This window comes from Falco punctatus (assembly GCF_963210335.1).
Source record: "Falco punctatus genome assembly, chromosome: 11".
NCBI lineage: Eukaryota > Metazoa > Chordata > Aves > Falconiformes > Falconidae > Falco > Falco punctatus.
In genome coordinates, this window is record NC_137591.1 from 10,117,429 (window position 1) to 10,131,557 (window position 14,129).

The window sequence follows — 14,129 nt, forward strand, 5'->3', positions numbered from 1 at the left end:
GCTTCTCCAAGTCAGGTTGGATCCTCACCTGGGGGCAACAGAGCAGTTCATCTGGCTAACATGGAAACAGGTTAACTTACACCAGAGGAGGTGGCGAGGAATTGAAATAAAGCCAGCATTTAAAGCAATCAAAAACTTGAGTTTCTCATGAGATGGATCCTCCAAGGCCTCTGTGGAGGGAATTCCCATTGACTTCAACACACACGGAAAGCTTAGAGGAGCAGACCCCTGAACCTGGGTCAAAGCAATGAACGATGCCCAGTTCTGCTGCAAACACCATAAATCAGCCACATTCATTCCAAACCAGGCCCTGCAGCATGACCCTTAACCAACCTTTCAGTGAACCTGAGATATGGTTTTCAAATTTGTAATGAAACCTGAAACTAAGTGATTTTCACCTGGTTTTGGCTTTCACAGAAAACATTTCACAGCAAGCTTTATTCCCTAGGTGTGATGCCCTAATTTCTTTGTTAAATTCAACCAGTTCTTTGAACTAGGAGAGCCAAAGAATAACCTGGTGACAATTACCTGAAATGCATTAAATTTTGTGTAAGAATATGAGCTCAAAGTGGATGCCTTCCATGGAGCTCCCCGAGGAACTTTCAAGACACGTCATTTCAAAACCATGTGCCTCCAAAAAATTAAAAGGATGAAACTTTCACATAAAGGTTTCACAACCAGTAGGCCCTCTGAGTTGTATCTCTGGGCACAGAACAATAAGGGAAGACAACAGTAGTGCAGCCATCAATCGTCCTGAAAGCTAGTCCCACCAGGACAGTGCTGGTCTGCAGAAGGGCTTCCATGCCACAGGAAAAGTCTGGAGTAGGCTGTGTGTCATTATGTGTGAGCAGCTCTATTTCAGATTGTCAGCTAGCAAAAGCTCCCTAAAGATCCTTCCTGAAGGACTGAAAGATCATTTCTAGTTGAAGCCATTAACTAGGTATATATCTGAAGAGAAGACAAAACAGATCTGCATAGATCTAGCATGACTTAACTTGCTCACTCCCCAATGTACGTGTCTTTAAACACGTGTAAATGAGTCAGGACACACAGCACCAACCCAAGGAAGAGTTCAACTGCTGGAGCAATAGCCTGATTGAAGCAGCAGCAGAAGAAACCCCAGCAAAATATATCAGTCCTAAGAATGGGTGCAACAGACTGCTAAGGCTCCACACTCAACGCCTCCACTAGACTTCTAAGCTCAGATGGGGCATGCAGCATCCCAGAGCATCACTGAGGATTTAAGCCCAGGTTAATTCCAAACCTCCACAAACCACACAGGTGCCCCGTCATCCCTGCAACCATGGAGGAAGAGGGACCACAGGTTAGTGTGGAACAGGTTGAACAAAGCTATTGCACTGCAGTTCTTACCCTCTGGACAGAGCAAGCCCTGATGGGAGAGAGGGGAGAACACAAACACGGAGAAGGTGACTCAGAGGAGAAGTGTGTAACTAATGCCCCTTTACAGCTCTGCGCACCCAAAACCCATCGCTCTGGGCAGAATCCTACTTTTTGTCTGGAAATGTAACATCTAATGCTAGAGCCATAACGTGAACTGAGTTACCGGCAAGGGAGCTCATACCTTGGTGCACGGGTGCATTGGCAGCCCCCGGAGAGCAGAGATGCTCAAGCATTTCCAGAGTTTCGCATCCTGCTTGCTCTGGTTTGCTCAACAGACACGATCCCATCAACCGCCCTTTGAACCAAATCTGAGTGCGTGTTTTCTTTCACACTGGATTTCTAGACAGGTAGCATTGCCTCACGTTTGATAATACCCTTGTTATAAAGGACACAAACTCATGATTTACTCTGCAAAAAGTGTAATGCTAACTGAAAATAGCCTAGGAAGGATATAGCGTCATACCTAACACTACATTAAATGCAAACTGAGAACCTGATATATTTTAGGAAAATTCAGCACACTCTAGACTAATAAACATTTTACAATATTATTGCACATGTTCATTTCACTTTGTACAAATAATCATTCCCTTCACATCTAATAAGTCTGCTTGACACATTTGTGGCCTTATAAAAACACCTTCAAGGGTCTTGTTTTGGGGCATCGATCATTTATTTGTACAAAGCTCAAAGACAATGACTTACAATCCTGATGGTATAAAAGTCTTCAGCTGTGATCTTTGTCTTGCTGTTTGTTGTCTCAGAACTTTAAAATAATTTAGAGGGGATATTATTTTAATGAACGAAAAAATGGCACTTTATTTTTTTCCCTCTGGCACCAATATCAAATCAATCAAGGTGAAGGAAAAGACCATAGCTGTTTGCCTTTCAGTGTGTTTCCAGGCTGGAAATAGAGTGCAATTTGGAGCCCTTATTTGCAGTTTGTGCTGTCTACACTGTCGCCAGAGGTGCCAAAGGCTGCAAAAGCACGGACTGAAAATGAGGCTTCCAACCATTACCAGTGGGGACACTTTCAGTTGACTTCACCCAGTCTCCAGGTATGGAGCTTAAACTGACCTCACTGTAACTCAGAAATAACCAATGTTGATGGAACTAGAAAAGCATCAAAATTCTAAGTGTAAATGGACTCATGAAGCTGGGCACCCCAAAGCCGGCTCACATTTCTAACCTCACTCCTCATTGCAATACCACCTTTTTTTCTTGCACCTCAGAGCAAACCCCAGCTGTCCATCTCCGGTGGGCCAGATTCTTAAGGAGCGCAAATGAGACCAGCATCACACACACCCATGAAATCACGTGGATTTAGGGTAGTGAGTACGCTTATCCGCCATGGCATGTTATGACACAGCAGTCCTGCGCTGACAGATGGGAACAGTCACTGAATATGGCATTGATTTTCTAGGTTGGTTGTTTGGGGTTTTTTTTGGCAAGCCATTAAAATGACAACGTTTTCATTAAACTCATGATAGCTGATCTATACTCCAGAGTTAACCAAAAGCAGAACCTCCACTCTAGTTATGACCTCAGATACATGTAAATTCAAATGAGGTGCCAGGGAAATATGATAGAAATAGGAGAATTATAAGCACTTACGTAACAATACAAGCATTCTGAAACTTGGTTTACAATTAAAATGGATATATAATTAACTGCATTTTACTAGGCCCAGATTATGTTCAAAGCACACCGAAGGAGATTAGCAGGTTCATGGAAACACATGTTAACTAGTTGTACAAGACTAGGTTCCCCCCAAGTCAACACTCCCTCATGCTCTGTTGTCATTGCTTTTAACATCATATGATACCCAACAGCACAATATAAAAATTAAATGCCAGAAAATGAAACAGCTGCTAATCTTAGGAGATCTCTGAAAAAAAAAAAAAAAAGAAATAGATCCGTGGCATCTGTTTAAGATACAGCAGTGGGGTCACATGGCTGTTAACTCCACTTCCACCTTCTCCCAGCCTCAGGAGACCTACCCAATTGCTCCAGGTACCTCTCAAAGGGGTAAGGCAGCACCACCCCCAAAATGAAGTTCACGTTTAGGAAGAAACTTCCCCTTACAAAGGTACCCCTGAGGATACCCCTAAGGCTGCACGTGCATTTAGCCTTGGAACTGCTCCCATCTTCTTGAAGAGAGTTGCCTTGAAAGAGCTTGGCCCATACTGGTACCAGCTGGGACTGCTCCAGGGGTCCAACAGACCCTTCTCCAGGTGCTGCTGGGCTGAGGATCTGGTCCCTTAAAATCCCTCACCTAATTGTGCACTTGCAAAGATTTACAAGCCCATTCTAGCAAATTACAGTGGATCTGCAGCTCTTAAGGACATGCTCTCACCATGTTTACTCAGCCTTCTTTTTTGTGCTTGCACCCGCTTTCATTTCTATTGGAAATTTACCAGAAAGTGTACAAAACCTGTAAATCATACTAAAACCCATTAAACCTGAGATTAATTTAGTCTTAAAGGTTAGCTCCATTTTCTTACCACTATTTCTGTCTGCAATCTGTCTTCATCAGACACTAATTAATAAGCAGACACAGCTTTGGAAAACTGCCTTTAATCTTAGGAAAGTGTAAATGCTCATGGTTACTAATGCAAAGTCTCACTACACAATTAATCAGGAGCTTGGAACATATAATTTTCCTTTATAACAGCTTACTGATTTAGAAGACTAAAAGCACAGGTGAAACTGAAAAGAAATATTACTTTAGAAGTTTGAAGTATTTTGCTTTATTTTTTTCTCTTCACGGTACCAAAGCGGTTGTATTTTCCTAAGACATTTTCATTTTTTTCTCAGGCAACGGGATTAGATCCTCCTGTGTTTTACACCAAGAGCCTTTGCTTCAAGTCAGGGTTTGTTACTCCTGATTTACAATGGTGCAAGTCATTTGGGGATTAACCCTGTTCAGGATTGTGTGCAAAAGGGGGGGTCCTGTGACAACTAGGAGGTAAAATACTGCTCTCCAAATTATATTTTTAATGATCACTTCCTTTCATAATGATGCAAGATTATATATTGACTGTGAAGAGCTATTTATGTGCCATGAATAAGATACATTTTCATCAAACATTTATTTCTCATGCCTAGAACTAATTTGTATTTGATTAAAGGTTTTCTGCACGTTTACAGGAAAAGATTATTCACATTGAATTGGTTTTCTCCACAAAACAAAACAAAAAAGTTTGCGAGTACTGCCAAAATAGCAGTTTTAAATACATCTCTCTTTACTCTGTGCATCACAGTAGGGATTTCTTAATCAATACCACGCTGGCTAGCGCGGATACACTGGCAGCTGGGCTAGGCCAGAGCAGCAGCACCACAGCAGCAGATGACTGATGGTGATGCCTCACTGCATCTGCATCCTTTACCTGGACCAGAAATTGTCATCTGAGGCATATGCTGAGATATACAGATCCACAACACATAAATGGGAAGATGTTTTAGGATACATCTCATTGCCAAAAAGTGTTGGGGGGGAGGGGGGAATCCTATTGCACTCTTGATTCTTGAAGACCTCCTGTGGTGGCCATTCCATCTCTCCCCCCGCCAAGCTATCCTGACAGGTACTAGTTATACTCTGTTTGCAGCCTTCTCTTGCATTTTCTTGGGTAAACAAGCTATGCTGGCTTGCCAAACCATATCTGATAGGCTGTGCAGGCTGGAATGGTTTCTTTCTCCCTTTAAAATGACAAAGATGCATGGAGCTAAAAAGTGGCTTGTTCAAATCACATCTGCCTGCCTGGACCACGCAGAAAAAAATCAGTGCTCTCTTTTGCCCAGAGCAGATCACTAAATTGTAGACTCATCTCTGCAAACAGCCTTCAGGGAGTCTAGGGTAAACCAAACCACGCTCACACATGCTGCCTTCAGACACCTAGTACCTGACCAAGCACTTGGGCTGAGATCCATCTGCTTTCCATCATTTTCCCCAAGAAAGTGGGGAAAGTGAAATTAATCTTAACTGACACCAGCCATCCAAAACAGAGATGACTAATCCAGACTAGTCATTCAGGATCACACACTAGCCAGTGGAGAGAAAAACGTCCCTAACGACAACTTTGGTACTTATCTTACGATAAGAAGGATGACCCTGGGGAGCTGTGGTCTCTCCCCATTGACTGTTGGGGAAATCTAAACTAACCAGGACCAGATCCCCCAATTAAGAAGCCTCTAAACATGCACAAGACCATTCCCACTGCAAACCCTTCTGTGCCTCAGTTCCTTAGACAAGATCACCGTGAAGACCAGAAAAGTTTAGAAAAGCAAAATATCCAAGCCAGTATATATACCCATGTTATATACCCATAACCTGAAGAGCATCACATAATGGTGTGTTCATGCCAAAAAATGCAGGATATAGGCAAATCCCATCATTTTTCCACCTCTTGCTTTCCCAATCTTTTTTTTCCTCTTCTCACTATCTCTATCATCACTCCTGCTCTGTGCTGAAGCAAAGCTGCAATATGTTGAGCACATGGGGAAGGCTTCTCTACAGCAGCATTAAAAAAAAAAAAAAAAAAAAAAAGGAGGAAAAGCTCCTCTGAAAAAGTTTTGCTTATTAAGACACTTGGATTTTTCAGTATAAATAAATTTATTCTTGAGAGCACTTAAGACAAGTTCTAAGGTTAACAAACACTGCACTATGCAACTCACAGCTGTGACAAATATTTAAGAAATCTGATACAGCATGCCTAAAAATTATTCATTTGCAGGCCTCGTTGCTTTTGAAGATCAACTGTTTTATTTGTAATTTTTGACATTTTCCTTCTTTTCCTGTTTGGCCTGTGAATTTGAAAGGGTTGTAAACACGTACTCCAGCTCTCTGCCTGAGGCACTGGGCTGCTGTCAGCATGCCAAAAGGAAAAGGAAGCCGATAGGTCCTTTGGTACATACCGATATGAAGGGCTTGTAAAGATAGTATTTGTTTGGTTTTTTTGATCTGACTTTGAATCTGGCTGTAGTACCTACCCTTCAGGGAAAAGCAACTTTTAAATAAATGCTTCAAGATTGTGCAAACATTTCAGTAGTTTCAGAGTCCTGGTGTTCTGGGTCAGGGAAGGAAGAAAATACATGTCAGTCAATAGAGATGGAAACGATAAAAAACGGTTAGAGCTACAGTCATAATTTTTTCCTGGGCTGGGTGACGGCTTCTTTCGACGGCTGCATCACGTGCTGTTTCACTCATGTGCCTGTTGGCTGGCCTATAAAATGCACTGTGGATTTTATGCATGTGCACACACACACACTTGGAAATGGATTTAAAATGCACAGTTCTTTCAGACTCCTTGTCCTCTGACATCATGATTAGCTAATGTTTCAAGATCAAGAAAAAAATACAAGCTTGCTAGTTTTCCTGTTAGTTCTCTAAGAGCTTAGAAATGGTTATTTCATTTCATCTCTTCATTTTATCTACGTTTCTGCATTTTTTGAAGTACCCATTATTTATTACCCAGCACTTGAGGAAACCAGCTCTCTGCAAGACAAGGCGCTGCACCAGCACACGGGTCACACTGGCATGCAAACTAGCTGCAGGAGCAGATCCTGCTGTACGAGCACAAGGTAGAGCAGCCCACTTGCCTCCGAGAGCTGAGAAGCTCGAGAGTCAAAGAGCAGGAGGAGAAGTGGAGGCAGAAGTAAAATGGTCATTCAATGCCACAAAGCAAATCAGGGATAAATCTGGGAACAGGAGCCACATCTTCTGGATCTTTGTCACAGCAGAATAAATCAGCTGTTTCTCATTTGCCTTCCATACTTGCCTGTTACTTCCCACCCATAACTCTTGAATCTTTCAGCAAATTACAAGGTATTTTTACAGAGGAGTGTATTTTTCAAGGCAAAATCTGCTTCTTGACCCATAGGTGATTAGGGGAGTTGGGAAGGGCTGGGGGTCCCAGAGAAGGGGAGCTGGGAGGGCAGAACCTTCAGCAAGGAACCAAGGCTAATGCATACACCTGGGGAAACACAGGTCCCAGATGACTCTAAACCAGGTATCAGTTCCTTGTTTGCATGATTTAATTACTGTTTTTATCTTTTGTAAGTGGATCTAAATTTTTGCTGCTGATTTTCACCACCCAGAAAGTGGAAGGACTGTAATCTGTTTGTTGCGCCTTTTGCTAGAGTGTTGGTTGGGCTCGATCTTTACTAGAAAACAGCCCTGAAGGTTACACACCTGGGTGAAAAGCCTAGTAAAGACAGGAGGAAACTGGGAGTTTTGATCAAGGTAGCAGGACAGGCTGAAGATCTGGCAGCATGGGGACTCATGGTCAGCTTATGCTAAAATGCACCTGGTCTTAGCACCACTGAAACCCAGGAGAAGTCAGTCACATTAACAACAAGCACTTTTCCCAAGGGAAAAACTGTCCTAGGAGCCCTGAGGTACACTTCACAACAGGAGCACGTAAAAAGGGCTTCTGCCTAATCTCCGTGGCCCATGAAAATCTGCAACTGAGGAGAACCAAATTCTGCAGCAATATGGAGTTGTTTGAGGTGGATCAAAGTATAACCAAGAGGAAACAATGGAAGAAACAGGGGGACAACAATTAATGATTTCTCAAAAGCCAGAGGGGTGGCAGGGCAAGGGTCTCCCAGCCCTTGGACCACAGCTCTCCCCTCTCTCCCTTGGCAGCAGAGAACACCCTCATGCAGCAGAGCTGCTGATTATGCACAGTAACAGAGCACATTTGTCCCCCTTTTTGGCAGCTTCTGAGCATAAAAACACTGGAGGTTTGGGCAAGGAGAAAGAGCAAGATGAAGAAGGAGGACGGTGTACACATCCAGTGCATCTTTCCCTGGCTGGGAAGTGCTGGCTGTAGCCAAGGGGCCAGTGCAGCTGCTGGACACTCACCAGCCCCACAGCTGGTGGGTGCTGCCACCTTCCAGCCAATGCCAGCCACAAAATTCCAAGCAGCCCAGGTTGTTACGCTACTGCTGGACCACCAGGTCGGCTCTGTGGTGTGTTTGAAGGGAATCTTTCCATGCAGTAAAACCCTCAGGCCGTTATTCCTCGGATGCTTGGCAGCACGCTGCTGTCACGTTCTCGTGGCAATAGCAGCCTGCGGGAGGTGGGATCCCAAGTGGAGACAGTTACGAGGCTGTTATACATTTGTGGCACAAGCCGGGGTGGGGTTTTGTTATCCGGCATCTAATGGGGTAGCACGTCCTTTCCTTGGCCTGTAACTGCCCCACAGAAAACATCGTTTCGTTCTCCCCTTCCCCCCCCCCACCCCCCGCCTCCCCCACTGCACTTCCATCCCACCAGTGGCTGGGGTTTGGGGGAATTTGTCTCCAAATGGGAACCAGATTGGAAAACGGATTAGCAGGAATAAGATAAAGAATTAAACCCAATCAGCAGGCAACCGCGTTTTTAAAAGGCACAGATGCACGCGATTAGCTTGCCGCATGTGTTCAAGTCAGATCTCAACATCAGAGATGGGCTTGGAGAAAACCTCAAATCCCCCAAGAGCCCTCCGGGGCCCTGGGGCATGCCTTTGCACAGCGAAGACTGCGTGCGTTCTCGGAGCTGTGCTTGTGAAGCACAGGGGGGGCTTGGACAGCCCTTTGGCTCCCCATCCTCCCAAATCCATCCCCTTTGGTGCCCTGGGGGGAGAGGGTATCCCTCTCTGCTCACCCCAGCAGCAGGCAGGCGCTTCCATGCCCCCAGCGCTGACTGCAGGACACAGGCTGAAGAGGCAGCGAAGCAAAATTAATCCCAACATCACAATGCCTAAATAGTCCCAGACTGTGTTTGGGGAGGGGGGTGGAGGCAAGAACCAGCCTTGTTTTCTCCTCCACACCCAGGTCACAGAGTGAGTCAGGGGTCAGGGAATGGGGGTGCTGGTCCAGCTCCACCCGCTCCCCAAGCAAGGCCGAGGAGGGTGAGAAAATTTAAGGAAGGGCTTCCCACCTCCAGCTGGAGGCGGTGATGGCCGTTTCATCATGTCGAGAAATGCTCCAGCATCTCCTGGCCTCATGCTTACTTAAGACCCATACGAAAAGTAAATATTGCTGAGAGACAAAGCAGCATCTGCACACTATCAAGTTTTCCTGGACCTCAGGCAGCACTTGGGCTGACCAGCTTCACGGGTTGGCTTTCTACTGGGGTGACAGAGCAAGAAAAGCGGGGAGAAAGGAATTGAGTTCAATGGAAGGAGAGGTCTGATTTTTGGGAAGCCCTTTCTTGCTGGCAGAACATTACCGTCAAGTTCTTGTTGCTTCGATATTCGATACAGGTTCATGAGTTCAGTACGAAAACATGAAACCAGAAAGGGCCAAATCCTGACCCCAAGCAGGCAGGGAAAGCACTGGCCCAGCCCAGGGAGTGCTGTAATTTATCAGCCAGACCACCCTATCGTTCCTAGAACAATAAAATAATCTTACTTCTATAGGACTAAATCCCAAGCCCAGCATGGCTCTTTCCAACTGGTGACAGCAGAGTCAAGCTGTGTAGTTTGCAGCGCCATCAGCTAGGGAGCTCCAAGTATTTTGCAGATATTAATTCAGAGTCAAAAGTCAACTGCGAGAGAGGAGACAGCTCTTCCACTGTTTCACAGCCAAACAACAACCTGAGTTCACACACACTAAGCCAGGCTCTGGTGCTGCTGCTGGACCTCATCTGGGCGATGCTCAGTTACAGCCCGCAGAGCTTTGCCCGAGTGATCGTGGCAACTCCAAGAGCAGATTCACCAAGCAGTTGTGCATGTGTCCACCCTTTGCCCAGCCTCCTGCCCCTGGCCAGAGTAGAGAGCCACCTGTGAGGACAGTACAAAAAGAAATGCCCTGGAAGTGGTGTGTGTGGGACCGTTTACCTGCAGAGTGGTTCCCCACTGCTCTGGAACAGGACTTTGGCAGAGGAGGGTTTAATCTAATGCTTTGGGCCATAAGGCAGGTGTGAACCAGGGCAACTCTGCAGTAACTTGCAGCACTTCATCTGGCCAATTTGCTGCAGCTTTGCCATTGTTGGTCATGGGTGACTTGAGTCCTCCTCCTTGAAAGTCAAAGGTTTTTAGAGCCTTCTTTCATGAGGTCTGTGTGGCCATACTGCATGAAAGGCACCATCACCAGTGGATTTTGATCCAGTGGCTGACCTCAAACACATCTTTACCCAGGGAAAGAGACCTTAAAGGTTCATCAGGACTAATGTGATGTCTTCTCCTCAACTGTACTTCATCAGTTAACATAAACAGACATTTTTGGGCATGTTTTAAATAAATACTGAACTGAGTCAGATGAGTTCCATCCTGAAGGTGCCCATCTCTCCCCACCAGAAAAGGTGATGCTGACCAGCTCCACAGACATGCTTTTCTTGTAATCAACTCAGTTCAGAGATGAATCACATCTTAAGATCCTGTAAGTTTTTTAAAATTCTTCTTGGAGGAAAGAGGAAACCTTTGGAAGAAACCCCTGCAAGGTTAAGGCTCAGCCACCAGCAGGCACCAGAGATGCCTCTCAGGCACCAGCATCTAGGGCTTTCAGTCTTTCTGGTTTTGCTGCTCACAAAACAATTTGCTGGCACTGACAACTGGTATGCCGCAGCAACAGCAAAATTGCACATATGGTGGTCTAAGGAAATAAGCAAGACCAGTTTTGAAGGGAGAGGGAATATAATTTGTAAAATAGGTTTGACTGGGGGGGGGGGGGGGGGGGGAACACAGCAGCTTCATCGCAACTCTGGATATTCCCAGAGAGCTGTACAAACGCCCGCTTTCCCTCCTGCACTGAGTCCCACGGGTAATCAATCCTCTGACAGCAGCAGGATTGGGTCCTGCATTCATGATTTTGTTACCTCTCCATTTCACATATGAAACCCTCACTATGACAGCCACAGAGTCCCAAACACAACTGGCCTTGCCCAAACTCACTGGTGTGAGGCAGGAGACAGAGGCCAAGTGCCCCTTTCCTCCTCCCCACCCCACAGCCAGCCCCAGATCCCAACCCACTCTCATCCCCAGTGAAAATACTCCATCTCCTGTAGTCCACATGGCCACTCCAGCCTCAGCCGGTCAAATCCAAGAAAAAGATTTGCTTAAGCTTTTTCCAGAGTGTGTTTTACTGTAGACATTGCTTTTAATAAAGACTGCACCACAATCCTTTTCATAATGGCACCGAGCAATCTAGCAATATCCTCCTGCACTTAGAGAGTGAGTTAATGAAGGAATAGGTTAATTGAAATCGACTTCAGTATGAAGCACAAGCGGTTGAGCCGAAACGTGGCATAAAATAGAAATGAAAAGAAAACCCAGCTTCTCAACCCAGCTTGTAGCTTTCTGGCCATACACGGAAAAGAATTATTATTTCTTCTTCGTCTTCTAATATGTTCAACAGTAAAACCACCAATAATATGAAAATAAATTACACCTGGGGCAACCTTATATTGCACTAACAGTCTGGCTCTGATTAGCCTTGCCTTTATCATGCATGCATCGTATTAGTCCGTTTCAAAGAATTCGTGGAGAAATTCATACTTCGACCTTAAAACAGAGAGTAAAAACACAGCTGAATTTAATTACCCGCTGACCGCATGCACTGGGTTAGGTAATAAAATATAGAAGCAGTAAGATATGTAATGCTTTATTAAGCTATCTCAGATACAAGAGCATGCCTGGCAATTATGCCTGAAGGCTACTGAAGGCTACTCAGAATCTCTCGCGGACCACCCAAAGAGAGAGCTGAACAGAATCTGGTTCTCACTGCACAGCAAAGACATCCATAAATAATACAGCTATATGCAGGCAAAGTGCCTCCTTGCTCCTATCTGCCTTTAAATCCATATGTTTATCAAACGCACATTGCCCTGGCATCAACCTATTCTTCTCAGCCTTGCTTGAGACATGCGTTTTTAACGCTTTCTCGACACACTCTTAAGCCCAGCTTAGGCCCCGAGTTTATGAACATTTAAATAAAACAGGCAAAAATTAAATAAAGCCCAGAAATGGCTGGATGAGAAAGAAAAAGCTGAGCCTGCCTCCCCTCCTCATTCCTACAAGGAAAGCTTGGCTGCAATTAAAGTGGATGGGCGAGATGGGAACCAGTTTGCGGAGCTGCTCTGCAGATAGAGAAAGCACTTAGGAGTGCATGGGGCATGTTGGGGCTGGGGCTGGGGGGGGAGTGGGAACAAATCCCATCTTAATTCCAAAATTAAGAAGTTAAAGGACTCCAGTAATAGGCACAAGTTGCAAACACTGGTCTGACCAGCTCAGCGAGTCCAGGCAGTATTTTTTTAATTGCTCTAAATTAACATTAGCCCTTTTTATATGCTTCATCCAGCCTTATGCTGCCCATGACATCTAAACTTACATTAATAAAACAGAGCTATACAATGAAAAGATTGTGATAAACAGAGAGAAAAGACAGAAGAGGCCATCGAAAGGTACGTTGCCAGGGAATCATACTATAAACTGGATAACCCAAGTTTATAAAGAGATTCACATTTTCAGGCCCTCATCCAGGCAAGAGGCCCAGGTTGTGGGTTTCCAGGGGGACAGACAGTTGTGTGTCCCTCTGCTCCTGCACCATACCACCCCGCTGCAGGGTGCCACCAAGAACCGACCACCCCAAATCTCAGCAAGAGCTGGGAGGCTGGAGGCCAGGTGGCAGGATCAGCAAGGAGGCAGCAAGACCAAGGGAAAGGTGGAAAAGGGATGAGATTTACAGAGATTGAGGCAGATCCTCTGGTAGGAGGGAAGCCTGAATCAAAACCTCACGTTCAAACTTTCCTGGTGATCACCCCTTTTTCTCTTCTTCCATTTCCCTTCTCAGTTGTTGTTGGCTTAGACTACAGACAATTTAGGGTAGGAACACTTTTGCGTGTGGCTGTGCCATCCCTGGAGACACCACACTTGGTTGGAGTCTGCAGGCTGTATATAAATATAATCACTGCCATAAGAATCAAATTAGAGAGGGATCCAATATTCACATCTAGCCCTTCGTACTCCTAACCAGCTGAACCCAACTTGCAGATCCCAGAAAATTTCCACCTCTGGCAATCTTCTCCCCTGTGCTTGCCATGTAGGTTTCTTTCCTCTTTTCCTGTGACGGGAAATCTATTTCTTTGTGTATTTAGGTTTGGGTTTTAGCTTTTTGCTTTTTAATAGGAGAATCAGTCCAAAGCAAATGCCAAAATTTGAATCAAATCTTCCCAGAAAAAAAAAAAAAAGGAAAAAAATAAAAAAAAAGAAATAGCCAAAGAAAAAAAAACCAACCCCAAGTTTGGGTCACTTTTTCCTTTCCCACATTCCCTGGCTCTTGTTCATTTGTTGCTCTTCTGCATTTCAAGCTATCTGGCCAGGATCAGAGGCAGACTTTCTTAAACATATTGTGGTGTGAAAGGCTGCTCTGGAAGGATTTCTGGCCACCACTCTCAGCGCAAGATGAGTTGGAAATCTCCAAATAGAGCCGATTCTCAAAGACTTCCATAGCAATGCTGGAGGAGAAATAAAGAGCTCTGGAAAATGGCCATACTTGCATCTCCAGGAGTTTGTGAACATTCATGGTAAGGGGAACTGAGCAGCAGCTCCATCAAAGTGACACCTCTCTGGCTGGATCAGCATTTACACGGATCACGTTTTGCTCTGCAAGGCCCTTTAACAGCGCTAGCTGACAAGTCTCGTAGTTCACGCAACACATTCCCCACCACTGAGACCCCAGAGACAGGGACCACTCAAGTACCTTGCCTGCTGCTGATGGAGAGGAGGACCCAGGGGTTTGCATCC